Source organism: Ambystoma mexicanum, chromosome 9 (assembly GCF_040938575.1).
Source record: "Ambystoma mexicanum isolate Mex_15411 chromosome 9, UKY_AmexF1_1, whole genome shotgun sequence".
Classification (NCBI taxonomy): domain Eukaryota; kingdom Metazoa; phylum Chordata; class Amphibia; order Caudata; family Ambystomatidae; genus Ambystoma; species Ambystoma mexicanum.
The window spans coordinates 154,288,755-154,312,188 of record NC_090931.1 but is presented as its reverse complement, the minus strand read 5'-3'; the positions used below and the strand labels follow the sequence as shown (position 1 = coordinate 154,312,188).

General features: G+C 49.6%; 1 protein-coding gene across 6 annotated transcripts in view; it reads left to right on the top strand.

The window, feature by feature from the left end:
• The window catches only part of ARHGEF12 (Rho guanine nucleotide exchange factor 12), a 1,284,704-nt gene that overhangs the window by 797,920 nt on the left and 463,350 nt on the right, over window positions 1–23,434 (top strand). The window lies entirely within an intron of this gene.

The window sequence follows — 23,434 nt, the reverse complement described above, 5'->3', positions numbered from 1 at the left end:
AAGATGAACCCTCTGCGGATTACGGCCCCTTAAGTGCTGCCGTACTTACTGTCACTGGCCAAAGCTGGACTGGCCCACGCCTCCATAAAAATACATCTGGCTGCCATCTCCCAATATACCAGGACTACGGGACGGGCGTCCTTGTGGTCTCATCGCCTGGTAAAGGAATTTATGAAGGGACTATTCCGATCATTCCCGCCGGTGAAGACTCCTGCCCCGGCGTGGGAACTTAATGTGGTGCTGACCAGGCTCATGGGAGCCCCATTCGAGCCTATGCATTCGGCGCCCTTGAAGTTCCTGTCATGGAAGACGGTGTTCCTCGTGGCCATCACCTCTGCACGACGAGTGGGAGAGATTCAGGCCCTATCTTGCAAGCCTCCATACTTGACTTTTCATGACACAAGGGTAGTGCTTAGGACGCACCCCTCCTTCATGCCCAAGGTGCCGTCGGACTTCCACCTCAACGAGCCCTTGGTGTTACCAGTTTTCTTCCCATCGCCTTCGACGCCGGCCGAGAGGACTTTGCACTTGCTCGATGTAGCTAGAGCGCTGAAGTTCTACGTGGATAGCACGCAGAGATTTCGGAAGACGTCACAGCTATTTGTCAACTTTGGGTCTGTGAATCAAGGGAAGTCTCTCGAAGACTTCCATTTCCAGATGGCTCTCCGGCTGCATCATGCATTGTCACCGGTTGGCAAACCGACCGCTGCCCGGCCGTCCGAGAGCCCATTCGACCAGAGCGATCGCTGCTACCACGGAGTTCCTGTCTGGTGGGCCCCTGCTGGACATCTGCAGGGCTGCTACGTGGAGGTCGACACACACCTTCACAAGATTCTACTACGTCGATCGGGACTCCAGGGTGGGGTCCAGGGTCGGCCAAGCAGTGCTGCGCAACCTGTTCGCTTAAGGTGAGCCTGGTGAGGAGGTAAGAGATGCTTAATGTTGAGTTGTGTATTGCTTAATGTTGAGCCTGTTGCCACCTCCCGTGGTTGTGCATGTGTATACTGCTATGTATTCTTTTATTCATGAGCATGTGAATCCATGCCAGACCCCATGCTGGAGAAGGAACAAGTTACTTACCTGTAACTGTTGTTCTCCAGCATGGGTCTGGCATGGATTCACATGCAAACCCTCCCACCTATCCCTCTGCGGCTCTTCACTTCGTCATACTGCCACTTGGCATGCTACCAAATCTAAGAATGGCTGCCAGAGGCGGGGTTTAGGGAGAGGGCAGTCATTGGCTGGGGGCAGTATGACCCAGAAATCAGTGATTGGTTACTACTAAGAAAGACAGATCAGAAACGAAACTGATACTGATTTTTTCTTTACCGAGGCTTCCCAGCCTGACGACAGGGAATATTCATGAACATGTAAATCCATGCCAGACCCATGCTGGAGAACAACAGTTACAGTTAAGTAACTTGTTCCTTCTCTCTTCTTCATATACTCACTCACAATAGCCTTGGGATGCCTCATGGCAGAAAAAATACAATCGGAGGGACCTCGGCATGTGAGGGATTTTGGGTACACTACACGTCACGATAGGGTTAGTGTTACAGACTTGCCTATGCCGACGTCCCCATTCGGTCCCCGAAAGACGAGATGCAATACTCCGCGGTTACCACTGGATGTCGGACCATATGCACAACATGTGAATCTAAGCATAAACAATCATCAGAAATGCTATTACGGTAAGTAATGCATGTCTTCGAACCTGGTGTGAGTGATACCTTTTTCTCACTCTCTCATGTCTTTTTGATCTGATTAGGGTGTTTTATTTGTTTCTGGAGTCTGACAAACTACATAGGCATCTACTTTTTGTATGTTGACACAGCACTGTTGCGGAGCATTCTCAGAAATGTGCGAATTCCTTCCACCTTAGAGACCCCCAGCAACTTTGCTGGATTTTGAGGACTCGATTTCATTTAACCTGCGGAGAGTGTGACCCTTTTTTCCCCACTCTCTCGTATTTTAATATGATTTTGAACTCTTGTTTCTTTTCGTTGTGGAGTCTGACAAACTCCAAAGGCATCATTTTTTTTACATTGGGTCACACAGCACCTCAGTGCAGTGGCCCAGGGAAGTCTTTCAGATTTCCCAAAGGTTTAAATACCTTCTCTTGGATAAACTACTGTTTCCAAGAGCAGTAAAGTGAAATTGACTTAACTTACATTTGTAACTTTCTAGACCCAGCACACACTATCTTACAATAGGGTGCTGGAGGGGTTACCTCATATCCCCATTGTCTAGCTTCTCATGTAACAATTTGTATGTTACCATTTTCTCACTGAATGGCTGGTGGAAGTTGTTTCGTTTTATTACCATGGTGGGCATTTACCGCGGGCTGCGTTCGCAGCTGAAGTAAAGCACCCAAGGTTGCCATTTTTGCCAAAATGGCCCTGGTCGTCTTTCTTTTTCCCCATTTCTTTGTGGAAAGGTCCTTCTTGAGATTTATTCTGCGTGCCAAAACCGGGTTGGTTCCATTGTTCGCTTTACCTTTGGTAGGATTCACAAGTGAAGCGTGCCTTTGGCTGCAGGGTGTTTGGGGTAGGCAGGAAATAAGGGAAGTGTCTGAAACTCCGTGTTTAGTCCCCTAGGAGACCCAAATGCACTCTGTGGTGATTGGCTGGCTGACTGTCCGGCAAGGACAGCCACCCTGCTGGGTGACTGACATCTAGGCTAGAATAAATGGGAGAGAACGAAATAAAAGGCAAGTCTTTTGGCTTGGAAGTCAGTCGACCACTGGACGAAGGAATCCAAAGAAGAATTTGGAAGAGACACATGCTGCAACTCCTGGACCGTTGGTTTGCCCGTGAAGCCCTGCTGCAGTGCTGAAGTTTCAAATTCACCTTGACTAGAGAAGCCCTGCAAAGGACGACTTCTCCCCTTGGGTTGGTGGGACCAATTGACCCCAAAACAAGCTTGTCTGGAAATCCGCTCGGAGCTGGCTGTACTTCCATTGCTGCTGCAGGAACCGATTGCCAGGGAGAGGAACACCAGAATCGAGTGATTGTCTTTAAGTCGGACCCGAGCTCCAAGAAGATCCTCCAGACTCCCATGAAACATGACTGATGAAGCCTGAGCCACCTCAACAGAGTGCTGGATCCCAGGTGCGAGGGAAGTCCATTAAAGTATCCGAGAACCGCTGTGGTTCTATTTGCGAGGTTCGTGAGAAGCTGAAACCGCAAAGTGCTGCTGATCTGAAGTTTGCACATTGCTGCTGTCGACCTTCCATTCGTAGTGCAGGAGTCCCCAGACGCCCACTCTCTTGTCACCACGACTGAGGCACAGGAACACCAGGATCTGCAGATCTACACAGGAACAGAAGCCAGCTGGAACCAATTTCTTCAAACAGAAGGTACTGTAAAACTAAGGGGACTTGCCTCTTGTTGTGTAGCCTTGCTAGCTCTCAGTTGATATTGGTCTTGCAGAGTTGCTTGCAGCTTTACCCCTCACAAGCCTCCCAGCTTGTGGCCCTACAGTGATTTAATTTTCAATAAAGACTTCTAAAACATTGCAAGACATTTTACTTACCTGCAAGAAGAGCTTCAGCTCACCTAGACTTTTGTTCAATTAACATTGGTTGTCCTGGGTCCCTGAAATACTCTTCTTACCTCTGACTTTATGCTTACATTTCCCCCAGGAGAGGGTTAATTTACTTTGGATTAGAGGGTTCAAAGGTACTTACTTGCTTAAGAATATTTGTTAACGTTTGTTTGATTGCCTAACACCTTTTCTTTGACGCCAAACTCAGTATTGCTCTAAATGTGCCAGTGATCTATCAATGTCCACAGTGTCCTAGTTATTTGTCCCCAGATGGTGTAGGAAGTGTTTGCCATCCCCAATGGGTATCTACTGATTTATTGAAACTGAGTGTGCATTTTGAAATATATTTTTGTTTTATATATTTTCTCCCTTCTAAAAAAGGCTTATTCAACTGACTGTTAAATTAATAAGTAATGGTTTAATCAAGAACCCTTGAGAGTAAGTGTTTATTTGGATACTTGTCACTGTGGAACTGTGTTTTAAAAAAGAAAAACCTACTGCTCACATTGACACCTCTTGAGATGAGCCTGGCTGCTCAGCCACGCTAACAACCTGTGTAGTACAGACCTATCCCTAAGTTAGGGTTACCTATTACCAGGAGGACAAGGTTGGTGTAGTCTCCCAAATGGTACTGCATACAATCTTGCCTAACATGCCTGTATTTCTGAAGAGTCAAGGTTGAAAGAACTTAATGATAATTTACAGACGCCCAGTGGGTTAGACACCTCGCCTGAGCTGGAATTTGGTAGACCTGTTGCTGGGGAGCACACTGATGCTTCATATAGACAGCTAATGTCCATGGTGGTAAACTATATGGGGTGGAGTAGGCTGCCCCTCCTATTTGAACAGGGTGATCTGACAGACATCCTGGATAAAGGTCCGCAGATGGATCCTATAATGCCTTTTCATATTGTTCTCCAAAAAAGGGTGACAACATATTGGGAGACGTCCGAAACGAATCCGGCAGTGAACAAATATACCTCCCTTCTAGTATTGACCCCGACTACCTGTCTAAACACCCCATTCCAGGGTGGCACAGGCAGCTACCACAACTTGCAAGGAGGCAGCTTATCGCACTATCCCCCCAAATAGGGATGACAGGAGAGTAGATGGAAGGGAAAGAAAAGTATTCTGCAGGGTGTATGGCGCTTAAAACCGCCAACTCCACAAGTGGCCTTGCAAAATTCTCATCCACTCTATGGGACTGCATTTCCATGGCGGCAGAGCACATTCCTGAGGTGGAGGAAAGAGACAGGTTCTTGAGTATTATTAGGGACTGCAAAGAAGCCATGTGCATGTCTCTTCAGTCTGGTCTGGATTCTGCTGACAGCATCAGCAGAGCCATGGCTACTAACACAATAATATGCATATTTGCATGGTTGAGTAAGTCTGGTTTTGCGCCTGATGTGCAATTTAGACTCCTCAGCATGCCTTTTGACAGGTCTCATCTTTTTGGCAAGAAGACTGACAAAAGCCTTGAGAAGTTGCAGACCTCAAGGCGGCAGCCAAAACTTTAGGTGCCGCTATTAGGCAGTGTTAGGACAGTTTTTTGAAGTGCAACCCAACTTCATCAACACCATTCAACTGAGGCAGTAGAAGACTCCACTCTTAATATAAGGCTGTACCACCTGAGTAAATGCTAGCGTAGGCAGAGCAGCCAGGCTTATCTTAGGAGGGATAGAGGGCTGTAGAATCAGTACAAACGAAATTGTAACACAAATGGTCCAAAGAAACACTATGTATGTTAAGAGAAATGATTTATTTAAATACAAGTAGGCCCAGATAAATCTAGGGGTAAATAAGTACTATCACACAGTATATGTAATCACAATTCTCAAAACGCAACGCTATGCTTGAAGGTGCACAGACCAAAGCACAGATCTTATTTGGAACACCTAATAGTAGTTCTGGGAAGTCCAAACCTTTTTATACACATTCAGTATAGGTCACACCTATTCTTGGGGAGTAAAAACCAATGGTTACTTTCACAATTGCATTCAATAATGCAAGGACAGTAGTTGTACGGTGACTCTCAGTATAAATCACATAATCAGTCAACGGGACCATATACTTTTTGTGAATAGTGGAACACTTATTCCAGGCACAGTAAAAACCTATAACTACTCTTGTGATAACACACAGTTATACTAAGTGAGAAAAACCTAAGGATGTAATATACAATTACAGGTGCTTTTGAGATCAGTGAAACACAGATTGAGATAAGCAGTAACTATTGTAACTTATCTTTGGATGGCATACAGCTAACTCAACGCAAGGAAAACCCATATACTTTTTCAATCTCACAAGAAGTCAAGGTTAGACCTTTCCCAGCTATACAAGTAACTGATGTATGACTTATAAGGGACAGTTAGAACCACAGACTCTGGGTTAGATAGCAGAGGGAATGTAAACCCTAATGTTACACTTTACTGAAAGACTCCGTTATTCTAGGTAGGCAACAACCTAATGCATACGTATTCTGGACAGGCTAGTAGCACCAGGCCCTATATCAGACTTCCATCACAACCTTACACACCACCTAGCTGAAAACCTAAAAACTACCACTAAAACCATCCTACTAGGCGATCTTAACCTGGGGTTCAACGACCAAAAGGATATACCATCCTTAGCTTTAGCACAAGCACTCCAAGACCTAGACTTCGATCAAAAAATCAACACACCTACACACTGAAAAGGATGCACCCTTGACTGGGTAGCGGACCACAACTGCAACATCAAGATTGGCTCCATCACACCCACCCCGTGTTCCGACCACTCACTTATACACTTCACCATCCCCACACTTACAACCACAGTGTAAAAAAAAAAACTCAGCCCCATAGTACCAGCGATGGCCAGAAGAGCCAAGAACATCACTAAAGAGTGGATTACTCCCTACTTAAACACACTCACTACCAACCTCCGCCTCAGACCCAGCGGTACTGGCGGACATCTACAAATCCACAATCAGTACAGCAATAGACATCGCCCCTCTCCAAAACAAAACATTCAAAAATATCAAACACTCCAATACATGGTCCACATGAGAACTAAAGGGACTGCGCACCAAAAAAACGCCAAGCGCCCAACAAATGGTGAAGCTCACCTAATGCCTCCTCACTATCCTTGTACAAATCTATAGCCACACAATACAAAAAAAGCCATCATCACAGCTATCAAAAGAACTCTTGGCCATCTATAAAGAACTATCAACACCTGTCACCCAGACCAAAGAGATCGTCAAAGATCAATCATGGTGCAACACCATACAGTCCGCCCTTCTAAATAAAATTGAACTCTTGCAGAAGAAAATTTTAGACCACCACAACAATCTCTCCCAGCACCTCAAAGCTGTCTCCCTCACTGAGACTGAAACTAAGGGTAAAGACCCTATCAGAACTAATGGAAATTGGGAACAAAATCAAGCCTTGCAACTGCATACTGCATTTCATACCTCTGCATTCACCTCTCAAACTCTAACCAAACACAACCACTAGCCTAAAATGCAGCAATCCGCACACACTTCACAACGATGCAACAACAAAACAAACTGCACATAGACTTGCACAACAGCACACGAGGATTACCGACTGTAAATCACCCCAAGCCCAGCCAACGGACCCTCCGGGCTGAGGCTGCCAACAGCACATCAGTGCTTTCTTGCACTTTTCCAGTTTATTCCCACTAACCCACCCCCTCTCCTCCCCTTTTTTAGGGCCGCCAGGGGACCACTTCGGTGGTGATAGTGCGCGGTACAAATGTCCTTTAACATTAACTGCAAAGGCGATGCATGTCCCGCTAAATTAATTAAAGACTGCATAGAAACACTGGCTCCATTTCTAAAAACTTTTGTCAATGCTTCCTTCAACTCCAACTCTGTTCCAGACAGTTTAAAAGAAGCATGGGTATGCCCACTTCTCAAAAAACCTACCCTAGACCCAGAAAATGCAAATAACTAAAAACCCATCACCACCATGCCCTTCCTGCTCAAAATCTTGGATAAAGTGTCACAAAAATCCAGCAGTATCTTGAACAAAACCACATTTTATGAAAAAGAAAATCGGGCTTCCGTCCAGGACACGGAACTGAGTCCGCCCTCCTAGATCTTAAAATACAACTCTGCGACATCATGGACAAAGGTAAACCTGTACTCCTACTCCTGTTGGACCTCTCCTCTGCTTTTGACCTGGTCAACCATGATATCCTAGGCATGCAACAAAATAATTAAGCACACTTCTTCCCCCAAGCCATTGCCTGGGTCTCCTCCTTCCTCAAGGGTCGACTCATGAAAGTCTTTGCAGACTCCGCCTGTGCCACCCCTACCACCATCCACTATGGCTTCCCACAAGGCTCATGTACAGCTGTACAATATATTCACCCTCCCTCTTTTTAATAATCTTGATCGTTGTGACATAGCCTACACCAACTGTGCCGACGACACCCAAGTCCTACTCCCGCTCACAGGCATCTATGAACAAGACGCTGCTGCACTAACAAAGATATATACAGTCATCCAGAACTGGATGGCAGCCAACGGTCTCTGTCTAAACGGAGACAAAACACAGATCCTCATAGTTGGCACCACGGGAACCCTAAACAAACTCCCACCTCAAAACAAAACTTTCAACATTGACAACTCCACCATCACGTTCTCCTCATCAGTGAAAACCCTAGGAGTTTACCTTGACTCTATAATGTTAATGTCACGCCAGGTCAACGCCATAGCCTGCTTCGCCGCACTCACCACTAAGGTTATCAATGCGGTTAAACCATTCCTCTCCACCAAAAACTGCCTATCAATAGCTAGAGCCACAGTAGGTACCAAACTGGACTACTGCAATGCCCTATTCATGGGCACCTCTGCTAAAAACATAAACAAAATGCAAATCACACAAAACAATGCATTGAGAGCTGCACTGAGTATCCCCAAAAGGGAACATATCTCACAGGCTAGGAAAGAGGCCCACTGGCTACCAATAAAAGATCACATCCTTTTCAAAACCATGGCAATCCCACATAGATGTCTATCCTATGACGCCCCTCCCTACCTATCCAAAAGGATTACCCTCAACCCGTCCACCAGACCCACTAGATCCCATCTGACCAACCAGATTCATGTACCAACCTTCAAAAGAAGTAAAGCCGGCGGGTCCAGCTTCCAACACTCAGCACCCAAAAGCTGGAACGCTCTACCCACCACCTTAAGAAATGAAAAGTCCTACACCACATTCCGTAAACAGCTGAAAACTCTCCTGTTCAACTAACATGTCTTGTCTCAGGTACATACTTCATGTACATGCTTCACTGTATGCAATGTATCCTGAATGTACTTACCTCAGTAATGTACACCGGCACCAAGCAATGTATTGAATGTACCCACCTGATGTAATGTTATTCATGTACCAAGTGACCACACTGTAACAAGAACCACGATGCCCACGGGCAGATGTGCGCTATATAAATTTAAATAAATAAAATGAATAAATAAGTCTGGGGATGCAAGACCCATTTGGGGGACACTCATACAATTATCCTCAAAGGACTAATCTGGTGATACCAACAGTTGGAGGACACTCTTACGATTATCCTGCAGGAATAATGTGGTGAAACCAACACATTACTTTTGGGAAGAGGCACACCTTATCGCAGGAGAGAAATATACATTCACAACTACCTTGTATTAGAATGGCAAAACAGGTTGTAAGGAAGAAAAGATAACCATACGTTTAAGAATAGTGCATCAGACATCCAAGGGAAGTAAGAACTTTTGTAACTGTTAACTCTTAGTTACAGTTACCAACCAACTCTTTTACAAGTAACTTTTCTTTTATATGCAAAGGCCCAATTCCTTCAAAAGTCTTTCCCTGGTTCTTAGAGCATGAGGTTCTCAGTGGCAGAAGGGGGGGTCACTAGGAACTAGTGACCAACAGTCAGTCAGAATAGGTTCTTCAGTAGCAAAAGTCAGAGTTCCTTAGGAAGACTGGGCAAACAGGTGAGTACTTTACTTCTAGTTTTAGAAGAGGGTCCAGGGGCTTTGCAGAAGACACTTTAGCAGGATTCTTGCAGTGGGGCTGGGTGCACTGAATGAAAGGCTTCCACATCACAGAAAACACCCCACAGCTACACAGAAATCCTTAGAGACTTAAGGTAAGTACATACCCAAGGCAGCACAGTACCTCAGCATTGAAGAATATTTTGCAGCAGGAGTACTTCAGGAACTGCAGCCAAATACCCGGTCAGTGGATGCCTTGTCGTGGTGACTGAAAACAGGACCTTGGAAGGGACTTTGCAGCTGGGATCAATGAAGGCTGTAGGTAAGGTTTTCTTGGTGGATGAATGCGGTTCTGCAGATTTGGCGCCTTTACAAGGAGCACAGAAGAAGACAGAAAATTGCAGTTGTATTCTCGTTGTTACAAAGGTCCAGCACTCGGTTGAGGGGACTTTTCGGATTTGATTTGTGTCTATGGAGATCCACCAGGATGCCGACGAAGTTTCAGTGAGATTTGGAATTCGGAAGACTGTGTACCGCACAATGGCTTGAGGGCCCAGGATATTGGGGTATTGCAGCAATGCAAGATCGCAGCAATGTGTGGGATGGCTCAAAATGCAGGTCTTCTTGAGTCTAGTGGGTCTCATCAGGCTCTGGGTCGGGGGTGTCATTTCTGGAGTCCCCAGGTAGATTGGAAGGAAGAGCTGCAGAAGGCTTGGTTTACACAGCAGGCTCACCGGTCGCTGGAAATCGTCTCTGCCGCTTTTCCTTCATCCTCTGCGGTTTCAGTTCCATTTGTCGACTTTACTTCAGCTTCCAGGTTCGCAGTATTTATCAGGAACTTCAGCTCAACTTCTGCATTCTCTCCCTGCATTTTACAAGAAGGGGCTGTCTGGTTGTCCAATCAGAACAGCTAGCCCCTCCACTGGGTTTTTGTCCCCATTCAGGCAAGGAGGAAGACAAAAGGCTGTGGAGTTTTGGACTCCTCCCTCTCCTCCTGCCTTCACAGACAGACTGGAGCCTGGGCGGGGAGTCCAGGGGACTCCAGCTGAAGATGGAAATCACACAAAGGAATTTCCCACCCTGGATGTCAGGGGAAGGAACAGGAAAGGACAAACACTAAAATGGCAAAAAAAGAAGAGTGGGGCGGCTTGCTGTAAAGGTGCACCAAATTAATACAAGGTATCACTGCCACCAGCCATTTAATTTAAGCTTGTGCCTGTAACAAAATTGTTACAGGTTTAGTGTGAAAGGGGATACATTGTATCTCCCAAGAATTCCACATAATGTGGGGTGTGCTGGTTTCACCTAACAAAATGTGAAAGGGATCCACAGATCCTTTCTACCCTTGGGAACTGTAGTCCTCAAGATTAGCAAAAGAAAGTTAAAAGGGGAGCCCCTAGGGCAACCCAGCAACAACAGGCACTTATTGCCAATACGTTTTTAAAGAGGATAACTTTAAAAAGACACTATGGAGAGTCAAAATCCTGACACCCATAATAAGAGTAAAATATTCTGTAAATATGGAAAAGTGTTTACACTCACTAGGTATTGAGGAAAAATATCCCACTAGTAAAGCAAAAAGTTCTGGGGTTGACCCACATCAGCAAGATTTACTAGTTCTGTAAAAATCTTCCCTAACACCCATCACTCCCAGACTAAGCAACAGGAGGATCTAATCCTCACCAGGCTGGATCTTATGTTTCAAGTCGGTTAAACTGTTTGATGAGTCCACCAGAAATACTTTTGTAACCCTTGCTGTGATACTTCTTTTAAATATTAGTTATCATTTGCAAACTATATGACCTACAAGTGGATTCAAATCCAAGAGCACTTGGTAGTCTCTCTTGTAAAGCCTAAAAAGAACCCAGGGTATTCTAGCACTCAGACAGAGCAAACCTTTTACAAGTGAGGTCAAATGTTTTCAGCTGTACAACAATGTCACACTTCATATCATACTGACTTACCAATTATGGAAACCTGGAAGCTGTAATCTCAGAAGACCTGGAAAAAGAAGAGGAGGGCCCAGAAAACTGTCTATTACAGACAGGTTAATTATTTTCCCAATTTCCTACATTATCAAATTGTTTTCCCACAGGTATTATCTTGTATCCATTTCCATAGATATTTCAGAGCTCATGGTAGGCAGTTTGGTAGAGGCAGGAGAAGGAGAGGGTGGTGAACCATCATCCTCATCAGAACCTTCATGTTACTCCTCTGAGGAGCTTGGACAGCTGTCTGAGCCCTCATCCTCACTCCCATCAATATTGTTAGAAGTGGACCTAGGTTCGCTGAAACCATGCATATGGTCCCATAACCTCTGTAATAGGTCAAGCTTACTTCCTTTACAATTGAGGCCCTTCTCTTTACACATTGTGAACACATTTTTCCGCATAAGCGTAGTTCTCATGCCTAAAGCAGGCCATTGTAGTGGTTATTGTGTTAAATACAGTAAGCACACTTAAATTTGGCTAAACCAAACCTACTGGGTGGTTTCCTTTGGACACAAAGTATATCAGTAATCAATGTAGCTGTCATGACCCTTGTCCCTGGCCCTCACTGGCAAGTCAGCCTTCCAGTTAGGGCCAGGTCAAAGGCCTTAAAACCTCATCCAAGACTCTCTTGGAGTCAGTCCTGGCGCGGTGCCAGGCTCGTAACCATCATGAACACCAACATTAGAATGGGACTATTTACTTGGGACTATTTAACTTGGGTGCGGGGGGGGGCGTTCAGCCAACATGGAAGCACATACATAACTCAGTTACAAGGAACTGAGCTATGCGGTCTAGTCTTTTGGGTGTGGCAGGCCTGGAACTGTTTTACTTGGACTACTTTAACCAAGACTATTTAAACCGCACCCAAACAGCATAACATGCTTTGCCTTATTCTGCTGTGGGCAGCTTAACGCTCACCATGTCCAGTTCTTTGATGCCAGCTTACCTGAAACCAAGGACCTGCAGAGAGAGAAAGAACACTACGAAACTTACCTGGAACAGTATCCTGTCTTCAATCCATTGCTGACTTCAGTTCCGCTCACCTGAAGGTACGAACTCCATCATCCGGCACTGCATGCTTCCTGGAATACCATAACCAGAAAAGAGGAGAAAGAAAGACAGCATTAGTAAGCGTTTACTCACGTTTCCTACCGAATGAAGGAAGCCACACAATTCTTACCTGGGGAGGCCTCTCCTGGTCAGTATCATTGCTGGAACATTACGGCGCTCGGCGAGGAACATCGCAACCTGCAAGGAGAGAAAAGACACAGGTTAGCAATATAAAAGGCTAAACAACGCCGCGCATCGCGCATTACTCAACGGACATCATCGCGCACACCACGCTTTTGCCTACCGGCCCATGCTCATCTTAAAACTGCATGACAACACCAAAATACCTTTCCTACCTAAAAGGAAAGAAGCAAGACATTATTATTCGAACTAAGAGGAAAATAAGAACTGCATATAAAGACTGTAAAGCAGCAAACTTAAGGAGTCGCAGCAGGACTGGATTCCCACAAGGGAGCTTGGACCAGTGAAGTAACTTGGTCGATTCTCGCCCCCCACATCTATGCGCCCCTGCCACGAGGAGCAGGACAGAGAATCCACCTTTCTCCAGCATGGGGTCTGGCATGGATTCACATGCTCATGAATATTCCCCGTCAGGCTGGGAATCCTCGGTAAAGAAAAAAACCAGTATCAGTTTCGTTTCTGATCTGTCTTTCGTAGTAACAACCAATCACTGGTCTCTGCGTCATACTGACCACAGCCAATGACTGCCCTCTACCTAAGCACCGCCTCTGGCAGCCATCTTCAGATTTTTACCGCACGTTCATGTGTTGGGATCCTCGTGCTATTGCTCTCGAGCGTTAGTGCTATTTTTCATGTTTTCTTTTCTCAAAAACTTCGTTTTTTCGGTCAAAAGAGCCTCAAGCTCCACCGACTCTCCATCCGATCAACGGGGACCCGTGTCGGATTCGTCTGCGCCCCTCAAGGGTGAGGATTTCGTCGAGCTACGCTTTTGGAGGACTCCAGAAGTTTCTCAGGCCCGGACATGGCCCAGGAGAAGGGAAGCTCGACGCCCGGAAAGCTTTCAGGATCTGCCCTGGATGCCTTCTGCAGAACGTCTTTAAGGAGGACGAACACTCCTGTTGTCTCTACTGTTTACATGAGGACAAGACGCACGTGGAGAAGGACTGTGCGTTTTGCGGCAATATGTCGGAACGGACCATGAAGGACCGCCACCAACGTCTCGCCAACTGGCTGGAAGGGAAGAGCCCGTCAGGCGAGAAGAAGAGGAAGAAATCTGAGCGGTCTTCTAAGACCTTTGAGGACGCCCCCGCGACGGGGGTCCAACATAAGGCCAAGCACCGCGAGTCCGCTGGCACTGGGAGCGCCGAACGGTCGGGCTCTACGGGCGCCAGGCAGGGCGCACCCTCCCCGGCACCTTCAGCCACGAGCCAACGCTCTGGGTCGGGTAAGAGGAAGGGCGAGCACCCGGCGAAGCTCCTGGAGAGGCCCCGGTCAAGCTCGAAGGCCCCATCGGAGGGGGAGCGAGGCAGTGTCCCCCCCCCCCTCCCCTCAAGGATAAGGCGGTGAGCGCACCTAAGGTGGTGAAGGCCTTAATCCATCCGGCCAATCCCTCTATTGATACTGTCGCGGCGGCCCTGGCTCAGCCTGTGGAGGCTACACCAGTGGTGGCGACCTCGGGGCTCAGAGTCTCCCTGCCACCTCAGAGGGAGTCCTCTTTTGTGCCCATCGATAGGACCCCCGTGAAACCCCCGGCGGGGAAGAAAAAGGGGGGGCAGGGCGTCGTCGTAGATTCGGCCTCAACCTCAGAGGAAGAGCTGATTGAGGTCTTAAGCCACGGCCTTGGCGTGGAAGAAGACCGGCCCGTCGGGATGGTTTCCGACGCAGGTGACGACATCGTCGAGGGTGCCGACGGGGCTCCTGATCGCCCGTCTGATTCCCCTCTGCCAGTGCCGCAAGACAACTCGGCGGCCATTTTGTTGGCTATACAGTCCTTCTGTTCAGAGATAAGGACGAGACTACCGTTGCCGACGGAGGAACCTCTCCCGTCGGGGGATCCTGAACCGGGACATTCTGGTGCTCCCCCGCCCAAGAAAAGGAAGATTCACCCTCCACCTCCTTTTCAGCCGTCGCGCCCCATCCAGTCCTCCTCCCCGTCCACCCGAGGGGATGATACGGGGACTGACACGGCAGCGACGGGTACGGACGACGAGGTATACGACGGGGATCTACCGTCGTCACCTCCCCCCAGGGTTTCTCCTCCCGACGAGATTGGATCGTTCCACTCCATGATCGCCAGGGCATCCGAGCTTTTCCAACTCTGCCCTGAGGAGAAGAAAAAGGAAGGATTCCTTTATCAACGGCGCGAGGCCAAGAGGAAGACGGTCCTCGCGGTGCCTCTACTGGACGACATTTGGGATGAGGGCCTCGCCCTCCTCAAGAACCCTTCCACGACGCCAGCTAGAAGAGACCGGTACGAGAAGAAGTACCGGGTCCCGGACGCGGCCCCCTGTGCCTCCGGGCGCAGCCTACCCCGGACTCCGTCGTCTCTGCGGCGGCCAGGAAAAAAGCGGGGGGGGGGGTGCGGCCTCCACATCGACTTCCCCACCGGACGGCGAGGGAAAGAAATTGGACGCTATGGGACGCAGGGTCATCTCGTCTGCAGCGACAACGATTAAAGCGGCCAATGCCTTGGCTATCGTGGCCCGCTACGACAGGGAGCTATGGTACAAACTGGCTCCCCTGCTGGACTTCCTACCGGACGACAAGAGCGGATGCCCTGGAGATCCTACAGGAAGGCGAGGTGGCGTCGGACCACGCTATCACTATTGCGACGGACATCACCGACACTGGATTTCGCCAGTTGGGCAACGGCGTGTGCCTTAGGCGGCGTGCATGGCTCAAGGCTACGGACTTCCGTCAAGACGTACAGACCAGAGTCCTGGACATGCCGTTCGATGGGAACAACCTGTTTGGGAAAACAGTGGACGATTCCCTTCAGGCCATTAAAGCGGACACTGAGACGGCCCGGGCCCTTGGGGTTCTGCAGCAACGACGGACGCCCTTTCGGAGCAGCGGAGGCAAGGGCGCCTCCAAAGGTTCCGGCGGCGGTTTCTCCACCTACCGTCAAGCTGCCCGCTCGTCGTCTCAGGAGGCCTACAGAGGACGAGGCAAGTCTGGCGGACCCCGCCGTCGTCGCCAAGGAGGTCAAGGCGGCAAAGCCTCGTCGAAACAGGATTGAACCGGCCGTGGGGTCGGGCCCCCACCGAAGCACCCCGGTGGGAGGCCGGCTGGCGAGCTTCGTCAGCGTGTGGGAGTCCATCTCCACCGACCGTTGGGTGCTGGACGCCTTAGCCCGGGGCCACGCGCTCGAGTTTCAAAGGAGGTGCCCGCGCGTCCCCCCCGTGGCCAGGAAAGAGCTTCACGACCCTCAGCTTTTCCTGGAGGTAAAGGCGATGCTCAGGAAGGGCGTCATCGAACTCGTCCCAAAGAGGCTTCGGGGCTCCGGAGTTTACTCGAGATAATTCCTCGTGAAGAAGAAGACGGGAGGATGGCGCCCCATCCTAGACCTGCGACGTCTGAACAAGTTCATCAAGGCGCAAAAGTTCCGGATGGTCACCCTCCAGCACGTCCTGGGGCAGCTGGAGGAAGGAGACTTCCTGTTGTCGTTGGATTTGGAGGATGCCTACTTCCACATTCCCATCCTAAAGGGGCACCGAAAATTCCTCAGGTTTGTGGTCCAAGGGCGTCACTACCAGTTCAAAGCCCTCCCCTTCGGACTACGGTCGGCACCCAGGGTATTTACCCAGTGCCTTGCACCGGTGGCGGCGCAACTGCGCCGCGAGGGGATCCATGTCTACCCCTACCTGGACGACTGGCTCATCCGAGCCAAGACGAGGGAGCTCGCCGTGGAGCACACGGCAAGGACCGTCCAACTTCTCACGGACCTGGGATTCTCCGTGAACTATGCCAAGTCCCACCTGGTACCCGCGCAAAACGCACTGTTTCTGGGAGCGAAGCTCGACACAGTGTCCCTTCTGGCCTCCCCGTCGGAGGAAAGGACCGGGTCCATCCTGGGCAAGGTACAGCGGATGTTAGTTTCCGACGCGGCCAAGGTGAGGTCCATCAAGTCCCTCCTCGGAATGATGTCTTCTTGCATCTACCTCATTCCCATGTGCAGGCTCCGGATGCTCCCGTTGCAGGAGTTCCTGGACGCGCGCTGGATCCAGACGGGCGGCTTCGAGGAGAAGATCACACTCGACGAGAGTTTCCGCCGAGCGGTCCGGTGGTGGGGCACCCGCGCGCATCTGACGGCGGGCATGGACTTCCAGACCCCAGACCACCAGGAGACAGTGACCACGGATGCCTCCCTGGAAGGGTGGGGAGCGCACACCGAAAATCTGCACGCAAGGGGCCTTTGGCTTCCGACGGAGAAGTCCCTCCATATCAACGTCCTGGAGCTCCGTGCAGTGTTCTGGGCCCTCAGGTCCTTCCTCCCGTCCCTCAAGGGCAAGGTGGTGAGGATCTTCACCGACAACACCACCACCATGTTTTACATCAAGAAACAGGGTGGAACCAGGTCCCCAGCACTGTCCAAGGAGGCACAGGACCTGTGGCATTGGGCAGTCGCCCAAAGGATGTTTCTGGTGCCGTTTCATCTGGCAGGGATAAAAAATACCATCGCGACTCACTCAGCAGGGAGCTGCACTCGTGCCACGAGTGGGAACTACGGCAGGATCTAGTGGATCGCCTCTTCCGACGGTGGGGCACACCCCAGATCGACCTGTTCGCGACGGCGACGAACTCCAAGTGCCGGAGGTTCGCCAGCAAGTTTCCCCAGGCGAGGAGCATGGGCGATTCTTTCTCGTTCCCCTGGGAGGGCCTGTTCCTCTACGCGTTCCCTCCTTTGCCACTGCTAATCCGGCTCGTCAACCAGCTCAAGAGGTCACGGTGCAGGATGATCCTCGTCGCACCTGCGTGGCCGAGGCAGATATGGTTCCCGGACCTTCTGGACTTGTCAGCGTCCCCGCCAATCAAGCTGCCGGTGGACGCGGATCTACTCTCCAGGGAAGGAGGCGCCATCCTCCACCACGACCCGAAATCGCTGAACTTGCAGGCCTGGCTCCTGCAGCGCTAGAGTTTGGAGGATACGACATACCGGCCGACTGCAGAGAGGTTCTTGCAAAGGCCAGGGCGTCCTCGACTCTTAAATGCTACGGACACAAATGGAAGAGGTTCTCTGCCTGGTGCCACGCACAGAAGATTCACCCTCTACGGATTACGGCTCCCCAGGTACTGCCGTACCTGCTGACGCTGGCCAAAGCTGGACTGGCACACGCGTCCATCAAGATTCATCTTGCTGCGATCTCCCGTTACACCAGAACCACGGGCCGGACGTCCCTGTGGTCTCATCGTCTGGTGAAAGAGTTCATGAAGGGACTGTTCAGATCGTTCCCGCCGGTGAAGGCGCCGGCCCCAGCGTGGGAGCTCAACGTGGTGCTGACCAAGCTCAGGGGACCTCCGTTCGAGCCTCTGCACTCGGCCCCGTTGAAGTTTCTGTCGTGGAAAACAGCGTTTCTTGTGGCCATCACCTCCGCACGACGGGTGGGAGAGATCCAGGCCCTTTCCTGCAAGGCCCCATACTTGACTTTTCACGACACGAGGGTAGTGCTCAGGACGCACCTCTCCTTCATGCCCAAGGTACCGTAGGACTTCCATCTCAACGAACCCTTGGTGTTGCCTGTGTTCTTCCCGTCGCCTTCGTCGCCGGCTGAGAGGACTTTGCACTCGCTGGATGTGGCTAGAGCGCTGAAGTTCTACGTGGACCGCACGAAGTGTTTTCGGAAGACGTCACAACTCTTTGTGAACTTTGGACCTGTCAATCAGGGGAAGGCTCTCTCGAAGGCTTCCATTTCCAGATGGCTCTCCGGCTGTATCATGTACTGTCATCGGTTGGCAAACCGACCGCTGCCTGGCCGTCCGAGAGCCCATTCCACCAGAGCGATCGCAGCTACCACGGCGTTCCTTTCTGGTGTGCCCCTGCTGGACATATGCAGGGCTGCTACGTGGAGGTCGACGCACACCTTCACGAAATTCTACTGCGTCGATCGGGATTCCAGGGAGGAGTCCAGGGTCGGCCAAGCAGTGCTGCGCAACCTGTTCGCCTGAGGTGAGCCTGGTGAGGAGGTAAGATGCTTAATGTTGAGTTTGATGTAATGCTTAATATTGAGCCTTTGCCACCTCCCGTGGTTGTGCATGTGTGTACTGCTATGTATTCTTTATTCATGAGCATGTGAATCCATGCCAGACCCCATGCTGGAGAAGGAACAAGTTACTTACCTGTAACTGTTGTTCTCCAGCGAACCCTCCCGCCTACCCCTCTGCGGCTCTTCACTTGGTCATACTGCCACTTCACGTGCTTCCAAATCTGAAGATGGCTGCCAGAGGCGGTGCTTAGGTAGAGGGCAGTCATTGGCTGTGGTCAGTATGACGCAGAGACCAGTGATTGGTTATTACTACGAAAGACAGATCAGAAACGAAACTGATACTGGTTTTTTCTTTACCGAGGATTCCCAGCCTGACGACGGGGAATATTCATGAGCATGTGAATCCATGCCAGACCCATGCTGGAGAACAACAGTTACAGGTAAGTAACTTGTTCCTTTTACAATATTTAGGTAAGGAGAAGGCCCAAGGGGGAGGAAGGAGTTGAGACCAAGGGGGTGGGAAAACAAAGACAATCTGGTATTGAATCCAGTTCTCCTATATTGCAGACCCATCTTTAACCAGAGGCCTTACCAAAGGACCGGGAGAGGGTTCGAGAGTGCAAATCATCCAACCAGGGCTGGGTGTCGTCCCCATGGATACCAGGTGAGCGGAACAGTAATGCAATCGGCATTTATCCAACCGCATGCCACCAGTGTTAGGAACGTTTTTCTGAAGTGCTACCCAACTTCATTAAAACCATTCAACTGAGGGAGTGCAAGACTCCACTCTTAGTATAAGGCTGTACCACCTGAGTATGTGGTAGCATAGACAGAGCAGCCAGGCTTATCTTGGGAGGGTGAGAGGGGTGTAGAATCGGTACAAATGAAGTTGTAATACAAATGGTCCAAAGAAACACTGTTAGGCAAGATTGTGTGCAGTACTCTTTGGGAGACTACAGCAACCTTGACTTCCTGGCAATATATAACACAACCTTTGGTATATGTCTGTACTACACAGGTTGGTAGTGTGGCTGAGCAGCCAGGTTTATCTCAAGAGGGGTCAATGTGAGCAGTAGGGTTTTTACAGTGTTAGGCAACATTTGGTGCAGTACCCTTTGAGTGCACTACAACAACCTTGGCCTCCTGGCAATAGGAACCCAACCTTTGGTATAAGTCTGTTCTACACAGGTTGGTAGTGTGGTTGAGCAGCCAGGCTTATCTCAAGAGTGGTCACTGTGAGCAGTAGGGTAGTTGCACAGAGATTCACAGTGACAAGTATCCAAATAAACACTTCTCCAGCATGGGGTCTGGCATGGATTCACATGCTCTTGAATATTCCCTGTTGTCAAGCTGGGAATCATCGGTAAAGAGAGATCCAAACTGTTCAGCAACTGCCCAGGATGTGGATTGCAGAACGTCTTCAAGGAAGATGAGCACTCCCGGTACCTCTGCTGCCTTCACAACGACAAATTGCACATGGAAAAGAATTGTGCGTTCTGTAAGAACATGTCTGTCCGGACAATGAAGGATCGTCGTATTCGACTCGCCAACTGGCTGGAGGGGAAGAGCCCAGCAGCAGGTGAGAAGAAATCCGAGCGGTCTTCTAAGACCTTTGAAGGGCGCTCCGGCGACCCAACAAAAGGCTAAGCACCGCAAGTCCGTGGGCACCGGGAACGCCGTTGGTTTGGGCTGCTTGGCTGCCAGGCAGGTCGTGATGACACAGATGCCTTCGTCCAAGAGCCAACGCTCTGGCTCAGTGAAAAGGAATTCAGAGAACCCGGGTAAGCTTTGGGAGAAGCGCCGGTCGATCCTGACGGAGAAAGACGAGGGTTGGGGGGAGTTGTCCTTACCACCAGTGGATGATCCAGCAGCTCCTGGACCGTCGGGGAGCTCACTGAATAAGTGGAGGCATGCCCATCCTCCACCTCCCTTCCAGCCTTCACCCCCATCCCCTCCTCCGAGGGACGAGACGGGGACGACTGTGTTGACGGCGGGGACGACTGTGTTGACGACGGGGGACGGTGATGATGGTGTTCGGGACGGTGGTGGCGGTGTTGACGACGGAGATGATGGTGACGGTGTTGATGACAATGACGACGACGACGGTGGTGTTGACGGTGGTGGTGGTGGCGACAAGGACGGTGGTGACGACGGGACGGATCTCCCATCACCCCCTGCCCGGGCCTCCACGCCCGATGAAATTGGCTCCTTCCATGCCATTATTGTTAGGCTTGTGAGGTGTAGAAGATGCAAGCAACTCTACAGAAGCAACCAAGACAAGTCTCAACTGAGAACCAGTACGGCTACACAGCAAGAGGTAAGTTCTCTTAGACTGTACAGTACCTTTGGTTAGAAGAAATGGTTCCAGCTGGATTCTGTTCCTGTGCAGCTCTGCAGATCCTGTTGTTCCTGGGCCTCAGTCGTTGAGGACAAGAGGGAGGACTTCTGGGGACTCCTGTTCTGCAATGGGAAGGTCAGCGGCCACAAACAACAAACTTCAGATCAGTGGCACTTCGCGGTTTCAGCTCCTCGCGTCTCAAGCAAATAGCACCACTGCGGTTTTCATTGACCACTTCGGACTTTCCTCGCATCTGGGGTCCAGCACTCTGTTGAGGTGGCTTAGGCTTGGTCAGTCCTGCTTCCTGGGAGTCCGGAGGATCTTCCTGGAGCTCGGGTCAGACTTAAAAGCGATGCACTCAATCTGGTGTTCCTCGCCCTGGCACTTGGTTCCAGCAGCAGTGTAAGTACAGCCAGCTCGGAGAGGAAGTGCATACAAGCTCACTTTGGTGGTGATTGGTCCCACCAACCCAAGTCGTCCTTGCAGGGCTTCTCTAGTCGAGGCAAATTCAGAGCTTCAGCACAGCAGCAGGGCTTCACCGGGTAAATCAACGGTCCAGGAGTTGCAGCAGGTATCTCTTCTAAGTTATTCGTCGGATTTCTTCGTCCAGTGGTTGACTGTACCTTCCATGCCAAAAAGCCTTGCCTTTTCTGCAGGTTTCTCCCATTCATTCCAGCCTAGGTGTCAATCACACAGCAGGGTGGCTGTCCTCCAAGGACAGACAGACAGCCAGCCAGCCAATCACCTTTGGGTGCATTCCTGTAACCAAGGGGATTAAGCACAGGGAGTTTCGGGCACCTCCCTCATTTCCTGCCCCTGGCAGACATACTGGAGCCAAAAGTGGGCTTCACTTGTGAATCCCGTGAAGACAAAATGAACAAAGGTACCAAACCTGGTTTGGCTCACTGAGTAAAAGCCAAGACAGACCTCACTAACAAGAAATGGCGAAAAAAGATAATCAGGGCCAGTTTGACAAAATGGTCACCCATGGGTGCTATACTGCAGCTGAGTATTCAGCATGCAGTAAAAATGCACAATGGTAGGACAATTAAACCAATGCCACCAGCCATTGAAAGTAGTGTGGGTAAAATAACATTTTTTTTACATGAGTACGTAGGAACAGGGGCTTCTAATTAACCCCCTAGCACTCCACCTAAAATGGGGTGTGCTGGACCTACATAGGAAAAAGGCAAGTAAAGTCAATTTCACTTTACTACATTTTGGAACAGTAGTTCACCCAAGAGAAGGTATTTAAACCTTATGAGAATTCCAAAGGACTTCTCTGTGACACTGCACTGAAGGTGCTGTGTGCCACCTTGTCTCCACCCAGGTGATCCTACCGCAGTACATCACCCCCAGGATTAGGATTGGGATGCGTGTGACTTCTCTTGGCCACTTGGGAGGAGACTTTAGGCAGAGTTTTAGTGGGGGTCCACAGGATTACCCACACAGCCCAGGAGAGAGCTGCTCAGTCTGGTTCCATGTCGTCTCATCGTGTGATGTTTTTTCGCAGGGTTTTTTACAGCTGGTTATTTATTTTTTTTTTTTTAACGAAGAAACTCATCCAGTTTTCTTTTTTTCTTTTTGGGGGGGGGGGGGTGATCTCCCCCAAAACCCCCAGCCCCTTTTATTTTTTTCTATTCCCGAACACCCACACCCCATATATATATATTTTTCTAACATCCCTAAAAATTTCGATGAGTTTTTTTTCGTTAAAAGATTTGCAGTAAAATACCCAGCGAAAAAAGGATGTCATACCTTCAGTCCACTTGCTGGCCCAGGAATACTTCTGAAGGCTCAAAAGGCATGACCCCTGAGCAGGGGTCGAGGCTGGTTGGTTACATGGTCGAGGCACCATCAAGGGTCTTGAAATCTGGCAGAGGAGCAGGGCTTCCAAGGGACTTCAGCCGAGTGGATGCTTGGCCAGCTGCAAAGGTCCTCCTTAGGTCATCAATGTCTGCACTGCTTTGTATGGCTCTTGGATTACACTCTGATCTGTGGGATGTCTGCAAGAATCCTCCTTTCATCCAAGATAAGTACTTTTCCTGGCCTCTCATCATTAACTGTAAACTGCTGTTATTAGTCATTTGTTATCCACGTTTGATGAGGTATCTTTTATTTATTTATTTTCCCGACTGTGCCTTATATATCTATGCTGATCCTTTCTTTGTTATATGTAACCGTGTGTTAGGGAGAATTCTCAGAAATGTGCTAATTCCCTCGACCTTAGAGACCCCCAGCAACTTCGCTGGATTTTGAGGACTTTATTTTTTTAACCCGGGGAGAGTGAGACCCTTTTTCCCACTCTCATGTATTCTAATGTGAATTTTAC